Genomic DNA, 5,575 nt, shown 5'->3' with positions numbered 1-5,575 from the left:
GTTCTGTCGCCCAGGGTGGAGTGCAGTGGTGCGATCTTGGCTCACTGCAACCTCCATCTCCCGGGTTCAGGTGATTCTCCTGCCTCGGCCTCTCGAATAGCTGGGATTACAGGCGTGTGCCACCACACTCAGCTACATTTTTTTTTTTTTTCTGAGACGGAGTTTCACTCTTGTTGCCCAGGCTGGAGTGCAATGGCGTGATCTCGGCTCACCGCAACCTCTGCCTCCTGGGTTCAAGCCATTCTCCTGCCTCAGCCTCCCAAGTAGCTGGGATTACAAGCAAGCACTACCATGCCCGGCTGATTTTGTATTTTTAGTAGAGACAGGGTTTCACCATGTTGGTCAGGCTGGTCTCAAACTCCCGACCTCATGTGATTTGCTCACCTCAGCCTCCCAAAGTGCTATGATTACAGGTGTGAGCCACCGTGCCCGGCCTAACTTTTTTTTTTTTTTTTTTTTTTGTATTTTTAGTAGAGACAGGGTTTCACCATGTTGACCAGGCTGGTCTCAAACTCCTGACCTCAGGTGATCCGCCTGCTTTGGGATCCCAAAGTGTTGGGATTACAGGCATGAGCCACCATGCCCAGCCATCAGGTGCTGTTTGTATAGATTCAGGACTTTGGAGCTGGGAAGAACTCAATCAAGTAGTCTGCTCACTTTATAGTTGGTGAAATTGAGGCTAAGAGGTGGGGGGCCTGCTTTAGGTCACATAGTGAGGTAGCCGAGGTCTTGGATCTTCTCATGTGTTGCAAGAGGCTGTCCATCTTGACTTACCACCTCCTGGGACGATGCTGACGTGGGGGCTGGGCAGTCGCTGATGAGGGGTTCCCTTTGAAATGCTCATTGCTGCTGGGGACGGGGTAAGGCCAGGTCTAGTCTTGGGCGAGATGAGCCCACTGGTGGGGAGAAGACTGAGATGGTGCGCCTGGTAATGCCACCCCCGTCCAGATGCCAGGCCCAGCTGTGCACCGTCTGCCCAGCAGCTGGGAGCTGTGAGTCACACCCAGTGGATACAGAGGCGCAGGCCATTGTGTGCCGTGATTCATTCTGTTCTCCCAGCCCCGAAGGGATGACGAGGCCCTGAGCACTGATCCATGCCCACGCCTGTGGATGAAAGTTGATATGAGGAGGCCCAGGGGACCTGAGGGGGTGGGCTCCCTCTGCTACCTCCTGTCTCTTGAGTATCCTGTGATTGTGACCTGTCCATTCCCACCAGTTCAGGGGTCCGTGAGCCCCCAGAGGTGCAGTGTGTTGTAGGCATTTCTGTGCTTTCTTTTTATGAAGAAAGAGTTTGTTGGTTTCATCAGATCATCATAAGGCTGGGTGTCCCTGTGGAGTGCTGACAGGGGGCTGTGCGCACTGCAGGCTTGAGAAGCAGTGGCAGGCAGCATGGTGCAAGGAGAAAGTAGCCTGGTGGAGTGTGGCATCGTGGCTCAGGGTGTGGTCTTGGAGACGGGCTGTTGGCTTCTGAGCTGGCTCCTCCACTTAGGAGCTATGTGACATTGGGTAAGTTACTTTGTCTGTGCTTCCTCTGTAAAATGGCAATAATAATATTTATCTCATGATGTTACAGTGAGACTTTTAGATAAGATAATGTGTGTAAAGGACTTACCTCGTGCTTGGTACAAAGTAATCATTTGGTAAAAGTTTGCTGTTGGTAGTTCTAGCTCTGCTATGAATTTGCTGAGTGATCTTGTAAGTACCTGATCCTAGGGTCTTAGTCTCCACCCCTGGCTCCGAACTCTGTGTTGGGCTTTCTAGGAGCTGCAGGACCAGCTTGGAGAGCAGGGGTGGGCAGCGGAGGCAGGGGAAACCCTTTCTGCATTCTGGGACTCCCTAGCCCAGGCCCTCCCTGGCTTTGCCCTGAGGTAAGGTTATGTAACCAGCCAGGTCTGGCCAGGCAGGGTGTGATTCTCAACCTCCTTTTGTCTCTCCATTGTCTCTTCCTCTCCCTTCCCCCCACGGAGCTGTTGTTAGCTGACCTGTTCCTCAAGCTCCGAGGAGCCACCTTGATTTAGTTTAGTCCAGAGGTTTGCTGGGCTGGCGGCCCCTTCCTCCCGCTACCTGGGGACAGAACTAAACTGATGCCTCTATGCCTGCTTCATGCCTCCTTTTTGGGGAGGAAACGCAGGATTCTAGATGGCTTGGGCTCTTGGTCCAGCCTGCCAGGTTGTAGGGCCAGGATGTTCCTGCCCATGGCCTCTGCAGTTCTAGAGGTACGCCCTACTCCCTGCCCAGGATTCCTTCCCCAGAAGAGCCTTCTGCATTCTTGCAGCCCAGCACCAATGCCTCCTGTTCCAGGAAGCCTTCCCAGGTACCTCAGCTGTAGGGAAGTTGGCCTCTACTGAGCTCCACAGTGTGTTCTCTGTCCATTTTAAGAAAACAGAGGTCACAAACTGGCAGGCCACATTTGCCCTATGGGCAGATTTTGTGTGGCCCATGCCAAATATTGAGCCGGTTGCCAACCAGAGGTTTTACATAAAAACTCAGACTTCTGGCTTTATTTCAAAAATTGGGAGATAGGAAAACCTTGAGCCTACATTCTCCAGGGATCATTGCTGGAGGTGAGGCGTGTACACTTCACCCCATCCCCAGCCAGCTATTTCATATGCTTACATGATCTTTCTGGTCACCGGAGGCATCTGAGTTTGCAACCCTGTCCTTAAGCCATGAACCACTTTGTCTCCTACATTGTTCCTTTGTGGGCTTTTCTAAGGCAGGGGGTGTAGGGGCTGTGAGCTGAATCACCTTTGTGTCCCTTGAAGCATGAAGCATTGGAGCATCATGCTTAGGCTCAGGACGGTGTCCCCAGTAGGAGCGTAGCAAGTGCTTCCTGTGTGAAAGCAGGTGTGGCCATGGTCTGTCCCTGCCAGCGGTGAAGGTTCCATTTGCTAGAGGCCTCTGGGTCAGCCTGCTCTGTGGCCCTCGAACCCTCCCCCAAGATAAGCTCTGCCTGCTTAGCCACTGACCCAGGCGGCTTCTTAAGCTGCGGATAACAGTCCCTGAAAGGGCGGGCCCCACCCTGCAGTGTAACCAAGGAGAGGAGCATCCACCTGCAGCTGTCCCCAGGTCTCACTCTCATGGTGGGCTTGGAGGAGTTCAGGGAAGGGAGGACTGCGCTCAGCAGCCTTCAGAGGGTATCAGGTCCAGACCTCTGTGTCCTGAGGCCGGCAGGGTGAAGAGGGGTGTGGACCAGTTCAGATGTTTACTGGCCTGGGCTTCCTCTCCACTGGGCCTCTCTGTGCTTTGTCCTCCTAGAGTATGTTACTTTATCTGACAGCTCCCTTGTCCAACTGTCTGTCCAGTCAAGGTTTATTTGACTCTTTCGATTGAAATCTTAAGTATTCCCTAGGGCCTGCTAAGATGTCTTCTCCTGGAAGAGGTCTTAGCTGAGAGGTTGCAGTTGTTCTGGCTACAAGAAAAACCTGGAAGCTTGCAGAAATGAATGCAGATTGCTGCCCCCACCCCCTGCCTCCTGCTCTGATTCTTTCATTCTAGGGTGTATCCTCCTCCTCCTGAGAACATTCAGACCAGGGGGTCTATAGACCGCTCTTCAAGGACTCTGTCTTAGTGCATGGAGCCCAGGGCAGGTAGCAAGGAGCCCTGGGTGGCTGTTGTGCTGGGCGACATCAATCATGCCCCTTTCTCTCTCTGGGCTACTCTTTTGCCCCCTGTGCCAATGTTCTGGGCTTCCCCAGTTGTCGTGGCTGAGTGCAATGTGAGCTATCCTTGGAGAGGATAACACAGAGTGGAGCGGGGCAGGTGCCAGTGTCTGGGTGTGGTGAGGGCTCTCAGTCCTGGCCCCACCCTAGCCAAGCCCAGAGGAGTTTCACATTCACATTAGGGAACAAATCAGGAGAGGAGACAGGCTGGAAGCCTGGCTGAAAGTGGGCAAGTGCTGTGCCCCTGGTATCAGGCCCCACAGGGAAAGCCTGCCTGGGTGGCCCAGTGACCTGGCCACAGGCTGAGGGGCTCTCCTGCTATGTGGTCCTGTGGCAGGCAGGCTGAAACATCAAGTGCAGGCATGAACAAGCCATTTAAAGCTGGGTAAACTGAGGTACATAGCAGGAAGACACTCTCCTAATGTCACATGAGTGGGTGGAAAGCCGGGCTGGGATCCCAGGTCTTCCAATGCCAGGCAAGGCCACACTCTTCCATCTCCACCTCCCTCTGCAGGGCCAGTGGCAGATCACCTAGCTGGGACAATCATCTGATTGTCTATGACGACCTAGTTAGAGCCTGGAAAAATGAACCATCGTTACAACCACCCCGGAGGCATGAAACCGGTTGGGTGTGCAAATTACCCCTCAAATATCCTCCATCCCATTTTTTGTTGTTGTTGTTTTGTCTTTCCTTAAACTCTCTGATGGACCAGCTGCCTCTGTGCCTGCTTCCGCCTGGCACTGGGCTTCATGCTCTTCATTCTGAGAACAAAGCTTCCTTCTGACCATCCTCCTGCTGACCACAGGAAAAGGGCAGTCGTAGCACCAGCCTCCCTCCTCTGCCTCCTCTTGCTCTTGGGTGGATGCTGGAAGGGTCATGAAGGTGGGTGGCGGCAGTCCAGTCCACGTTCCCTCTGGCAGCCCAACTGTCAGGACTCAGAAGTTCTCCCTCATGGCCAAAAGGAGAGGCCAAGGCACTGGACAGGGACAGACGTAAAGTCTTGTCGTCCGTTGGTCCAAGCAGTCAATTGAACTAGAATAGGACTGGGGATTTGGCTGGGAACTGGCCAAATTGCTCAGGGTTTTAGCTGGCCCAGGTGGAGTCTTGTATCGGCCTCTAGCCCCTGGTCTATAGGGGCTGTGTAAGCCTAAAGGTGTGTTCAGATGAGGGAGACAGTAGTCCCTCATTCAGTATATTTGTATTAAACATCTACTTTGGTCCAGGCTCTTTTCTAGAACTGGGATGCAGCGGTGAACCAAACACATGGAGACCCTGTTTTGGACGTGGGGCTGACATTGAAGTGGTGGGAAGAAATGAACAGCCCAGTAAGCTCACTGCCAGGTGGTGGGATGTGCCTGGAAGAAAAATAAAGCTGGCTTGTAGGTCAAGAGTGTGACTTGAGGGAGTGACCTTGCCATGTCAGGTGGTCAGGATGGTCCCTTGGTGAGGGGCGGTAGACTCCGGGAGGGCAGCCCACGGGAAATTGAGGAAAGAACTTTCCAGGCAGAGGGAGCTGCAGGGCAAAGGCTCTGGAACTGGAGGGCACAGGTGACCAGAGGCAGAGCTGGAAGAATGAGAGGATGGTGGAGGAGAGGCGCCAGAGGGCGTGTGGAGACAGGTAGGGCCTCTTGGCCATGGGGAGGACTTTGTTGTTTGAGTCTGAGTGGAGGAGAAGCTGCTGGCAGCCCGGTGTGAGGACTGACTGGTTTGGGTTCACATTTTAGAGAGACTGCTGGGGGTGAGGGGTGGACACAGGATGACTGGCTGGGAGGCTGCTGCAGTCTTGCCACGAGAGAGGTCGGCCGGGTCAGTGGTGGGTGGGGACGGTGTGGGAGCAACCAGGGGTTGGTTCTGGATTTATTTTGCAGGATGAGCTGATGGGATTTGCTGATGGATTAGATGTGGGGTGTGA

Source organism: Rhinopithecus bieti, unplaced genomic scaffold, assembly GCF_001698545.2.
Source record: "Rhinopithecus bieti isolate Rb0 unplaced genomic scaffold, ASM169854v2 scaffold_7673, whole genome shotgun sequence".
NCBI lineage: Eukaryota > Metazoa > Chordata > Mammalia > Primates > Cercopithecidae > Rhinopithecus > Rhinopithecus bieti.
Note: the sequence above shows the minus strand (reverse complement) of the source record.